This window comes from Oncorhynchus masou, chromosome 17 (genome assembly GCF_036934945.1).
Source record: "Oncorhynchus masou masou isolate Uvic2021 chromosome 17, UVic_Omas_1.1, whole genome shotgun sequence".
Lineage (NCBI taxonomy): Eukaryota > Metazoa > Chordata > Actinopteri > Salmoniformes > Salmonidae > Oncorhynchus > Oncorhynchus masou.
The window spans coordinates 16,936,237-16,949,366 of NC_088228.1; the positions used below are offsets into that span (position 1 = coordinate 16,936,237).

Sequence of the window (13,130 nt, forward strand, 5' to 3'; positions counted from 1 at the left end):
GCACTAAATAAACTTCAGTTAGTGCTAAATACGGCTGCTAGAATCCTGACTAGAACCAAAAAATTTGATCATATTACTCCAGTGCTAGCCTCCCGACACTGCCTTCCAGTCAAGGCAAGGGCTGATTTGAAGGTTTTACTGCTAATCTACAAAGCATTACATGGGCTTGCTCCTACCTATCTCTCTGATTTGGTCCTGCCGTACATACCTACACGTACGCTACGGTCACAAGACGCAGGCCTCCTAATTGTCCCTAGAATTTCTAAGCAAAGAGCTGGAGGCAGGGCTTTCTCCTATAGAGCTCAATTTTTATGGAATGGTCTGCCTACCCATGTGAGAGACGCAAACTCAGTCTCAACCTTTAAGTCTTTACTGGAGACTCATCTCTTCAGTGGGTCCTTTGATTGAGTGTAGTCTGGCACAGGAGTGTGAAGGTCAACGGAAAGGCTCTGGAGCAACGAACCGCCCTTGCTGTCTCTGCTTGGCTGGTTCCCCTCTTTCCACTGGAATTGGTCTAGAACCACAAGGTGTATGTTCAGGTATTTGACTGTGCTATGCATTTTGTGTGACACGTCTATTTTGTCACAGTTTGCTCCAGCACTATTCCATTATAGTTTACTTGGAGCAACTACAGTGTTAAGGATCAAAGGGTTGGCAATGAGAGAGGTTGCTGAATTCAATCCTCAACCATGTATAGAAACGGTGCAGTGGGCACACAAACTCACTAGGATTGTGTGCTCATAGCATAAAACTCTAAAAGTAGTTTTGCCACTCCACTATGTCTGTTGTCAATGTTCAAATACATGACATTTTGATCTGTGCTCTATGGCCGGTTAGCTCAGTTGGTTAGAGCGTCGTGCTAATAACGCGAAGGTCGCGGGTTCGATACCCGTACTGGCCACTAACTTTTCCTTAGGCGAGTTGTGTATTTGGTACTGTATGCGCTGTATGTGTCATTAAATGCTGAAAGCAACTATGATTTACACAAATCATGTCTTAAAATACATCCCACCAGGGCTGTGCTGATTATTACATTTTGGGTAATGATTAATTGTCATGCAAATTGCCGCAGTTATTGTCATAATTGTAATTTTGGTTAAAATAAATGTTTTGAGCATGTAATGCATCATAATGCATCTTTGAAAATTCGCTACAACATACAGTGCCTTCAGAAGGTATCCACACCTCTTGACTATTTCCATATTTGGTTGTGTTACAGCCTGAATTTAATATTGATTAAATATAGATATTTTTGTCATTGGCCTACACACAATACCCCATAATGTCAAAGTGGAATTATGTTTTTCCAAATTAATTAAAAATGAAACTTTGCACATACACTGCTGCCTTCTAGTGGCCAAAATCTAAATTGAGCCTGGGCTGGAATAATACATTATGGCCTTTCTCTTGCATATTGTTATCCAACATAGATTCAGTGTGTAAATCAGCTAGAAAGATGTGTCTGCATCGAGTAATTGTCTCTGGCCCCCTCCCAGTTAGGGGGAGTGATGAGCTCTACAGCAGAGTCTAACAACTCAATCGCTGGTTGAAAACGGTTTTCTGCCCATCCCAAAAGATAGAATTTGTAGATAATTGGCCCTCTTTCTGGGACTCACTAAAAGTGGCAGTAATAAAGCCTCTCTTGAAAAAGCCAAACCTTGACCCAGAAAATATAAAAAACGATCGACCTATATCGAATCTTCCATTCCTCTCAAAATTTTTAGAAAAGGCTGTTGCACAGCAACTCAGTGCCTTCCTGAAGACAAACAATGTATACAAAATGTTTCAGTCTGGGTCTAGACCCCATCATAGCACTGAGACTGCACTTGTGAAGGTGGTAAATTACCTTTTAATGGCATCAGACCGAGGCTTTGCCTCTGTCCTCGTGCTCCTAGACCTTAGTGCTGCTTTTGATACCATCGATCACCATATTCTTTTGGAGAGATTGGAAACCCAAATTGGTCTACACGGACAAGTTCTGGCCTGGTTTAGATCTTATCTGTCGGAAAGATATCAGTTTGTCTCTGTGAATGGTTTGTCCTCTGACAAATCAAATGTAAATGTCGGTGTTCCTCAAGGTTCCGTTTTAGGACCACTATTGTTTTCACTATATATTTTACCTCTTGGGGATGTCATTCGAAAACATAATGTTAACTTTCACTGCTATGCGGATGACACACAGCTGTACATTTCAATGAAACATGGTGAAGCCCCAAAATTGCCATCGCTAGAAGCCTGTGTTCCAGACATAAGGAAGGGGATGGCTGCAAACGTTCTACTTTTAAACTCAGACAGAACAGAGATGCTTGTTCTAGGTCCCAAGAAACAAAGATATCTTCTGTTGAATCTGACAATTAATCTTAATAGTTGTACAGTCGTCTCTAAAAATAAAACTGTGAAGGACCTCGGCGTTACTCTGGACCTGATCTCTCTTTTGACGAACATATCAAGACTGTTTCAAGGACAGCTTTTTTCCATCTCCATAACATTGCAAAAATCAGAAACTTTCTGTCCCAAAATGATGCAGAAAAATGTATCCATGCTTTTGTTACTTCTAGGTTAGACTACTGCAATGCTCTACTTTCCGGCTACCTGGATAAAGCACTAAATAAACTTCAGTTAGTGCTAAATACGGCTGCTAGAATCCTGACTAGAACCAAAAAATTTGATCATATTACTCCAGTGCTAGCCTCCCGACACTGCCTTCCAGTCAAGGCAAGGGCTGATTTGAAGGTTTTACTGCTAATCTACAAAGCATTACATGGGCTTGCTCCTACCTATCTCTCTGATTTGGTCCTGCCGTACATACCTACACGTACGCTACGGTCACAAGACGCAGGCCTCCTAATTGTCCCTAGAATTTCTAAGCAAAGAGCTGGAGGCAGGGCTTTCTCCTATAGAGCTCAATTTTTATGGAATGGTCTGCCTACCCATGTGAGAGACGCAAACTCAGTCTCAACCTTTAAGTCTTTACTGGAGACTCATCTCTTCAGTGGGTCCTTTGATTGAGTGTAGTCTGGCACAGGAGTGTGAAGGTCAACGGAAAGGCTCTGGAGCAACGAACCGCCCTTGCTGTCTCTGCTTGGCTGGTTCCCCTCTTTCCACTGGAATTGGTCTAGAACCACAAGGTGTATGTTCAGGTATTTGACTGTGCTATGCATTTTGTGTGACACGTCTATTTTGTCACAGTTTGCTCCAGCACTATTCCATTATAGTTTACTTGGAGCAACTACAGTGTTAAGGATCAAAGGGTTGGCAATGAGAGAGGTTGCTGAATTCAATCCTCAACCATGTATAGAAACGGTGCAGTGGGCACACAAACTCACTAGGATTGTGTGCTCATAGCATAAAACTCTAAAAGTAGTTTTGCCACTCCACTATGTCTGTTGTCAATGTTCAAATACATGACATTTTGATCTGTGCTCTATGGCCGGTTAGCTCAGTTGGTTAGAGCGTCGTGCTAATAACGCGAAGGTCGCGGGTTCGATACCCGTACTGGCCACTAACTTTTCCTTAGGCGAGTTGTGTATTTGGTACTGTATGCGCTGTATGTGTCATTAAATGCTGAAAGCAACTATGATTTACACAAATCATGTCTTAAAATACATCCCACCAGGGCTGTGCTGATTATTACATTTTGGGTAATGATTAATTGTCATGCAAATTGCCGCAGTTATTGTCATAATTGTAATTTTGGTTAAAATAAATGTTTTGAGCATGTAATGCATCATAATGCATCTTTGAAAATTCGCTACAACATACAGTGCCTTCAGAAGGTATCCACACCTCTTGACTATTTCCATATTTGGTTGTGTTACAGCCTGAATTTAATATTGATTAAATATAGATATTTTTGTCATTGGCCTACACACAATACCCCATAATGTCAAAGTGGAATTATGTTTTTCCAAATTAATTAAAAATGAAACTTTGCACATACACTGCTGCCTTCTAGTGGCCAAAATCTAAATTGAGCCTGGGCTGGAATAATACATTATGGCCTTTCTCTTGCATATTGTTATCCAACATAGATTCAGTGTGTAAATCAGCTAGAAAGATGTGTCTGCATCGAGTAATTGTCTCTGGCCCCCTCCCAGTTAGGGGGAGTGATGAGCTCTACAGCAGAGTCTAACAACTCAATCGCTGGTTGAAAACGGTTTTCTGCCCATCCCAAAAGATAGAATTTGTAGATAATTGGCCCTCTTTCTGGGACTCACTAAAAGTGGCAGTAATAAAGCCTCTCTTGAAAAAGCCAAACCTTGACCCAGAAAATATAAAAAACGATCGACCTATATCGAATCTTCCATTCCTCTCAAAATTTTTAGAAAAGGCTGTTGCACAGCAACTCAGTGCCTTCCTGAAGACAAACAATGTATACAAAATGTTTCAGTCTGGGTCTAGACCCCATCATAGCACTGAGACTGCACTTGTGAAGGTGGTAAATTACCTTTTAATGGCATCAGACCGAGGCTTTGCCTCTGTCCTCGTGCTCCTAGACCTTAGTGCTGCTTTTGATACCATCGATCACCATATTCTTTTGGAGAGATTGGAAACCCAAATTGGTCTACACGGACAAGTTCTGGCCTGGTTTAGATCTTATCTGTCGGAAAGATATCAGTTTGTCTCTGTGAATGGTTTGTCCTCTGACAAATCAAATGTAAATGTCGGTGTTCCTCAAGGTTCCGTTTTAGGACCACTATTGTTTTCACTATATATTTTACCTCTTGGGGATGTCATTCGAAAACATAATGTTAACTTTCACTGCTATGCGGATGACACACAGCTGTACATTTCAATGAAACATGGTGAAGCCCCAAAATTGCCATCGCTAGAAGCCTGTGTTCCAGACATAAGGAAGGGGATGGCTGCAAACGTTCTACTTTTAAACTCAGACAGAACAGAGATGCTTGTTCTAGGTCCCAAGAAACAAAGATATCTTCTGTTGAATCTGACAATTAATCTTAATAGTTGTACAGTCGTCTCTAAAAATAAAACTGTGAAGGACCTCGGCGTTACTCTGGACCTGATCTCTCTTTTGACGAACATATCAAGACTGTTTCAAGGACAGCTTTTTCCATCTCCATAACATTGCAAAAATCAGAAACTTTCTGTCCCAAAATGATGCAGAAAAATGTATCCATGCTTTTGTTACTTCTAGGTTAGACTACTGCAATGCTCTACTTTCCGGCTACCTGGATAAAGCACTAAATAAACTTCAGTTAGTGCTAAATACGGCTGCTAGAATCCTGACTAGAACCAAAAAATTTGATCATATTACTCCAGTGCTAGCCTCCCGACACTGCCTTCCAGTCAAGGCAAGGGCTGATTTGAAGGTTTTACTGCTAATCTACAAAGCATTACATGGGCTTGCTCCTACCTATCTCTCTGATTTGGTCCTGCCGTACATACCTACACGTACGCTACGGTCACAAGACGCAGGCCTCCTAATTGTCCCTAGAATTTCTAAGCAAAGAGCTGGAGGCAGGGCTTTCTCCTATAGAGCTCAATTTTTATGGAATGGTCTGCCTACCCATGTGAGAGACGCAAACTCAGTCTCAACCTTTAAGTCTTTACTGGAGACTCATCTCTTCAGTGGGTCCTTTGATTGAGTGTAGTCTGGCACAGGAGTGTGAAGGTCAACGGAAAGGCTCTGGAGCAACGAACCGCCCTTGCTGTCTCTGCTTGGCTGGTTCCCCTCTTTCCACTGGAATTGGTCTAGAACCACAAGGTGTATGTTCAGGTATTTGACTGTGCTATGCATTTTGTGTGACACGTCTATTTTGTCACAGTTTGCTCCAGCACTATTCCATTATAGTTTACTTGGAGCAACTACAGTGTTAAGGATCAAAGGGTTGGCAATGAGAGAGGTTGCTGAATTCAATCCTCAACCATGTATAGAAACGGTGCAGTGGGCACACAAACTCACTAGGATTGTGTGCTCATAGCATAAAACTCTAAAAGTAGTTTTGCCACTCCACTATGTCTGTTGTCAATGTTCAAATACATGACATTTTGATCTGTGCTCTATGGCCGGTTAGCTCAGTTGGTTAGAGCGTCGTGCTAATAACGCGAAGGTCGCGGGTTCGATACCCGTACTGGCCACTAACTTTTCCTTAGGCGAGTTGTGTATTTGGTACTGTATGCGCTGTATGTGTCATTAAATGCTGAAAGCAACTATGATTTACACAAATCATGTCTTAAAATACATCCCACCAGGGCTGTGCTGATTATTACATTTTGGGTAATGATTAATTGTCATGCAAATTGCCGCAGTTATTGTCATAATTGTAATTTTGGTTAAAATAAATGTTTTGAGCATGTAATGCATCATAATGCATCTTTGAAAATTCGCTACAACATACAGTGCCTTCAGAAGGTATCCACACCTCTTGACTATTTCCATATTTGGTTGTGTTACAGCCTGAATTTAATATTGATTAAATATAGATATTTTTGTCATTGGCCTACACACAATACCCCATAATGTCAAAGTGGAATTATGTTTTTCCAAATTAATTAAAAATGAAACTTTGCACATACACTGCTGCCTTCTAGTGGCCAAAATCTAAATTGAGCCTGGGCTGGAATAATACATTATGGCCTTTCTCTTGCATATTGTTATCCAACATAGATTCAGTGTGTAAATCAGCTAGAAAGATGTGTCTGCATCGAGTAATTGTCTCTGGCCCCCTCCCAGTTAGGGGGAGTGATGAGCTCTACAGCAGAGTCTAACAACTCAATCGCTGGTTGAAAACGGTTTTCTGCCCATCCCAAAAGATAGAATTTGTAGATAATTGGCCCTCTTTCTGGGACTCACTAAAAGTGGCAGTAATAAAGCCTCTCTTGAAAAAGCCAAACCTTGACCCAGAAAATATAAAAAACGATCGACCTATATCGAATCTTCCATTCCTCTCAAAATTTTTAGAAAAGGCTGTTGCACAGCAACTCAGTGCCTTCCTGAAGACAAACAATGTATACAAAATGTTTCAGTCTGGGTCTAGACCCCATCATAGCACTGAGACTGCACTTGTGAAGGTGGTAAATTACCTTTTAATGGCATCAGACCGAGGCTTTGCCTCTGTCCTCGTGCTCCTAGACCTTAGTGCTGCTTTTGATACCATCGATCACCATATTCTTTTGGAGAGATTGGAAACCCAAATTGGTCTACACGGACAAGTTCTGGCCTGGTTTAGATCTTATCTGTCGGAAAGATATCAGTTTGTCTCTGTGAATGGTTTGTCCTCTGACAAATCAAATGTAAATGTCGGTGTTCCTCAAGGTTCCGTTTTAGGACCACTATTGTTTTCACTATATATTTTACCTCTTGGGGATGTCATTCGAAAACATAATGTTAACTTTCACTGCTATGCGGATGACACACAGCTGTACATTTCAATGAAACATGGTGAAGCCCCAAAATTGCCATCGCTAGAAGCCTGTGTTCCAGACATAAGGAAGGGGATGGCTGCAAACGTTCTACTTTTAAACTCAGACAGAACAGAGATGCTTGTTCTAGGTCCCAAGAAACAAAGATATCTTCTGTTGAATCTGACAATTAATCTTAATAGTTGTACAGTCGTCTCTAAAAATAAAACTGTGAAGGACCTCGGCGTTACTCTGGACCTGATCTCTCTTTTGACGAACATATCAAGACTGTTTCAAGGACAGCTTTTTTCCATCTCCATAACATTGCAAAAATCAGAAACTTTCTGTCCCAAAATGATGCAGAAAAATGTATCCATGCTTTTGTTACTTCTAGGTTAGACTACTGCAATGCTCTACTTTCCGGCTACCTGGATAAAGCACTAAATAAACTTCAGTTAGTGCTAAATACGGCTGCTAGAATCCTGACTAGAACCAAAAAATTTGATCATATTACTCCAGTGCTAGCCTCCCGACACTGCCTTCCAGTCAAGGCAAGGGCTGATTTGAAGGTTTTACTGCTAATCTACAAAGCATTACATGGGCTTGCTCCTACCTATCTCTCTGATTTGGTCCTGCCGTACATACCTACACGTACGCTACGGTCACAAGACGCAGGCCTCCTAATTGTCCCTAGAATTTCTAAGCAAAGAGCTGGAGGCAGGGCTTTCTCCTATAGAGCTCAATTTTTATGGAATGGTCTGCCTACCCATGTGAGAGACGCAAACTCAGTCTCAACCTTTAAGTCTTTACTGGAGACTCATCTCTTCAGTGGGTCCTTTGATTGAGTGTAGTCTGGCACAGGAGTGTGAAGGTCAACGGAAAGGCTCTGGAGCAACGAACCGCCCTTGCTGTCTCTGCTTGGCTGGTTCCCCTCTTTCCACTGGAATTGGTCTAGAACCACAAGGTGTATGTTCAGGTATTTGACTGTGCTATGCATTTTGTGTGACACGTCTATTTTGTCACAGTTTGCTCCAGCACTATTCCATTATAGTTTACTTGGAGCAACTACAGTGTTAAGGATCAAAGGGTTGGCAATGAGAGAGGTTGCTGAATTCAATCCTCAACCATGTATAGAAACGGTGCAGTGGGCACACAAACTCACTAGGATTGTGTGCTCATAGCATAAAACTCTAAAAGTAGTTTTGCCACTCCACTATGTCTGTTGTCAATGTTCAAATACATGACATTTTGATCTGTGCTCTATGGCCGGTTAGCTCAGTTGGTTAGAGCGTCGTGCTAATAACGCGAAGGTCGCGGGTTCGATACCCGTACTGGCCACTAACTTTTCCTTAGGCGAGTTGTGTATTTGGTACTGTATGCGCTGTATGTGTCATTAAATGCTGAAAGCAACTATGATTTACACAAATCATGTCTTAAAATACATCCCACCAGGGCTGTGCTGATTATTACATTTTGGGTAATGATTAATTGTCATGCAAATTGCCGCAGTTATTGTCATAATTGTAATTTTGGTTAAAATAAATGTTTTGAGCATGTAATGCATCATAATGCATCTTTGAAAATTCGCTACAACATACAGTGCCTTCAGAAGGTATCCACACCTCTTGACTATTTCCATATTTGGTTGTGTTACAGCCTGAATTTAATATTGATTAAATATAGATATTTTTGTCATTGGCCTACACACAATACCCCATAATGTCAAAGTGGAATTATGTTTTTCCAAATTAATTAAAAATGAAACTTTGCACATACACTGCTGCCTTCTAGTGGCCAAAATCTAAATTGAGCCTGGGCTGGAATAATACATTATGGCCTTTCTCTTGCATATTGTTATCCAACATAGATTCAGTGTGTAAATCAGCTAGAAAGATGTGTCTGCATCGAGTAATTGTCTCTGGCCCCCTCCCAGTTAGGGGGAGTGATGAGCTCTACAGCAGAGTCTAACAACTCAATCGCTGGTTGAAAACGGTTTTCTGCCCATCCCAAAAGATAGAATTTGTAGATAATTGGCCCTCTTTCTGGGACTCACTAAAAGTGGCAGTAATAAAGCCTCTCTTGAAAAAGCCAAACCTTGACCCAGAAAATATAAAAAACGATCGACCTATATCGAATCTTCCATTCCTCTCAAAATTTTTAGAAAAGGCTGTTGCACAGCAACTCAGTGCCTTCCTGAAGACAAACAATGTATACAAAATGTTTCAGTCTGGGTCTAGACCCCATCATAGCACTGAGACTGCACTTGTGAAGGTGGTAAATTACCTTTTAATGGCATCAGACCGAGGCTTTGCCTCTGTCCTCGTGCTCCTAGACCTTAGTGCTGCTTTTGATACCATCGATCACCATATTCTTTTGGAGAGATTGGAAACCCAAATTGGTCTACACGGACAAGTTCTGGCCTGGTTTAGATCTTATCTGTCGGAAAGATATCAGTTTGTCTCTGTGAATGGTTTGTCCTCTGACAAATCAAATGTAAATGTCGGTGTTCCTCAAGGTTCCGTTTTAGGACCACTATTGTTTTCACTATATATTTTACCTCTTGGGGATGTCATTCGAAAACATAATGTTAACTTTCACTGCTATGCGGATGACACACAGCTGTACATTTCAATGAAACATGGTGAAGCCCCAAAATTGCCATCGCTAGAAGCCTGTGTTCCAGACATAAGGAAGGGGATGGCTGCAAACGTTCTACTTTTAAACTCAGACAGAACAGAGATGCTTGTTCTAGGTCCCAAGAAACAAAGATATCTTCTGTTGAATCTGACAATTAATCTTAATAGTTGTACAGTCGTCTCTAAAAATAAAACTGTGAAGGACCTCGGCGTTACTCTGGACCTGATCTCTCTTTTGACGAACATATCAAGACTGTTTCAAGGACAGCTTTTTTCCATCTCCATAACATTGCAAAAATCAGAAACTTTCTGTCCCAAAATGATGCAGAAAAATGTATCCATGCTTTTGTTACTTCTAGGTTAGACTACTGCAATGCTCTACTTTCCGGCTACCTGGATAAAGCACTAAATAAACTTCAGTTAGTGCTAAATACGGCTGCTAGAATCCTGACTAGAACCAAAAAATTTGATCATATTACTCCAGTGCTAGCCTCCCGACACTGCCTTCCAGTCAAGGCAAGGGCTGATTTGAAGGTTTTACTGCTAATCTACAAAGCATTACATGGGCTTGCTCCTACCTATCTCTCTGATTTGGTCCTGCCGTACATACCTACACGTACGCTACGGTCACAAGACGCAGGCCTCCTAATTGTCCCTAGAATTTCTAAGCAAAGAGCTGGAGGCAGGGCTTTCTCCTATAGAGCTCAATTTTTATGGAATGGTCTGCCTACCCATGTGAGAGACGCAAACTCAGTCTCAACCTTTAAGTCTTTACTGGAGACTCATCTCTTCAGTGGGTCCTTTGATTGAGTGTAGTCTGGCACAGGAGTGTGAAGGTCAACGGAAAGGCTCTGGAGCAACGAACCGCCCTTGCTGTCTCTGCTTGGCTGGTTCCCCTCTTTCCACTGGAATTGGTCTAGAACCACAAGGTGTATGTTCAGGTATTTGACTGTGCTATGCATTTTGTGTGACACGTCTATTTTGTCACAGTTTGCTCCAGCACTATTCCATTATAGTTTACTTGGAGCAACTACAGTGTTAAGGATCAAAGGGTTGGCAATGAGAGAGGTTGCTGAATTCAATCCTCAACCATGTATAGAAACGGTGCAGTGGGCACACAAACTCACTAGGATTGTGTGCTCATAGCATAAAACTCTAAAAGTAGTTTTGCCACTCCACTATGTCTGTTGTCAATGTTCAAATACATGACATTTTGATCTGTGCTCTATGGCCGGTTAGCTCAGTTGGTTAGAGCGTCGTGCTAATAACGCGAAGGTCGCGGGTTCGATACCCGTACTGGCCACTAACTTTTCCTTAGGCGAGTTGTGTATTTGGTACTGTATGCGCTGTATGTGTCATTAAATGCTGAAAGCAACTATGATTTACACAAATCATGTCTTAAAATACATCCCACCAGGGCTGTGCTGATTATTACATTTTGGGTAATGATTAATTGTCATGCAAATTGCCGCAGTTATTGTCATAATTGTAATTTTGGTTAAAATAAATGTTTTGAGCATGTAATGCATCATAATGCATCTTTGAAAATTCGCTACAACATACAGTGCCTTCAGAAGGTATCCACACCTCTTGACTATTTCCATATTTGGTTGTGTTACAGCCTGAATTTAATATTGATTAAATATAGATATTTTTGTCATTGGCCTACACACAATACCCCATAATGTCAAAGTGGAATTATGTTTTTCCAAATTAATTAAAAATGAAACTTTGCACATACACTGCTGCCTTCTAGTGGCCAAAATCTAAATTGAGCCTGGGCTGGAATAATACATTATGGCCTTTCTCTTGCATATTGTTATCCAACATAGATTCAGTGTGTAAATCAGCTAGAAAGATGTGTCTGCATCGAGTAATTGTCTCTGGCCCCCTCCCAGTTAGGGGGAGTGATGAGCTCTACAGCAGAGTCTAACAACTCAATCGCTGGTTGAAAACGGTTTTCTGCCCATCCCAAAAGATAGAATTTGTAGATAATTGGCCCTCTTTCTGGGACTCACTAAAAGTGGCAGTAATAAAGCCTCTCTTGAAAAAGCCAAACCTTGACCCAGAAAATATAAAAAACGATCGACCTATATCGAATCTTCCATTCCTCTCAAAATTTTTAGAAAAGGCTGTTGCACAGCAACTCAGTGCCTTCCTGAAGACAAACAATGTATACAAAATGTTTCAGTCTGGGTCTAGACCCCATCATAGCACTGAGACTGCACTTGTGAAGGTGGTAAATTACCTTTTAATGGCATCAGACCGAGGCTTTGCCTCTGTCCTCGTGCTCCTAGACCTTAGTGCTGCTTTTGATACCATCGATCACCATATTCTTTTGGAGAGATTGGAAACCCAAATTGGTCTACACGGACAAGTTCTGGCCTGGTTTAGATCTTATCTGTCGGAAAGATATCAGTTTGTCTCTGTGAATGGTTTGTCCTCTGACAAATCAAATGTAAATGTCGGTGTTCCTCAAGGTTCCGTTTTAGGACCACTATTGTTTTCACTATATATTTTACCTCTTGGGGATGTCATTCGAAAACATAATGTTAACTTTCACTGCTATGCGGATGACACACAGCTGTACATTTCAATGAAACATGGTGAAGCCCCAAAATTGCCATCGCTAGAAGCCTGTGTTCCAGACATAAGGAAGGGGATGGCTGCAAACGTTCTACTTTTAAACTCAGACAGAACAGAGATGCTTGTTCTAGGTCCCAAGAAACAAAGATATCTTCTGTTGAATCTGACAATTAATCTTAATAGTTGTACAGTCGTCTCTAAAAATAAAACTGTGAAGGACCTCGGCGTTACTCTGGACCTGATCTCTCTTTTGACGAACATATCAAGACTGTTTCAAGGACAGCTTTTTTCCATCTCCATAACATTGCAAAAATCAGAAACTTTCTGTCCCAAAATGATGCAGAAAAATGTATCCATGCTTTTGTTACTTCTAGGTTAGACTACTGCAATGCTCTACTTTCCGGCTACCTGGATAAAGCACTAAATAAACTTCAGTTAGTGCTAAATACGGCTGCTAGAATCCTGACTAGAACCAAAAAATTTGATCATATTACTCCAGTGCTAGCCTCCCGACACTGCCTTCCAGTCAAGGCAAGGGCTGAT

The 13,130-nt window shown here is 41.2% G+C and overlaps 5 non-coding genes across 5 annotated transcripts; all 5 read left to right on the plus strand.

The window, feature by feature from the left end:
* The first annotated feature begins 827 nt into the window (after window positions 1-827).
* trnai-aau (transfer RNA isoleucine (anticodon AAU)) lies at window positions 828-901 on the plus strand. The gene has a single exon. It is a non-coding gene; the product is annotated as a tRNA-Ile (tRNA).
* Window positions 902-3,428: 2,527 nt separating this feature from the next.
* trnai-aau (transfer RNA isoleucine (anticodon AAU)) lies at window positions 3,429-3,502 on the plus strand. The gene has a single exon. It is a non-coding gene; the product is annotated as a tRNA-Ile (tRNA).
* Window positions 3,503-6,028: 2,526 nt separating this feature from the next.
* trnai-aau (transfer RNA isoleucine (anticodon AAU)) lies at window positions 6,029-6,102 on the plus strand. Its single transcript has one exon. It is a non-coding gene; the product is annotated as a tRNA-Ile (tRNA).
* A 2,527-nt stretch (window positions 6,103-8,629) lies between these two features.
* On the plus strand, window positions 8,630-8,703 carry trnai-aau (transfer RNA isoleucine (anticodon AAU)). The gene has a single exon. It is a non-coding gene; the product is annotated as a tRNA-Ile (tRNA).
* A 2,527-nt stretch (window positions 8,704-11,230) lies between these two features.
* On the plus strand, window positions 11,231-11,304 carry trnai-aau (transfer RNA isoleucine (anticodon AAU)). The gene has a single exon. It is a non-coding gene; the product is annotated as a tRNA-Ile (tRNA).
* Window positions 11,305-13,130: the final 1,826 nt, after the last annotated feature.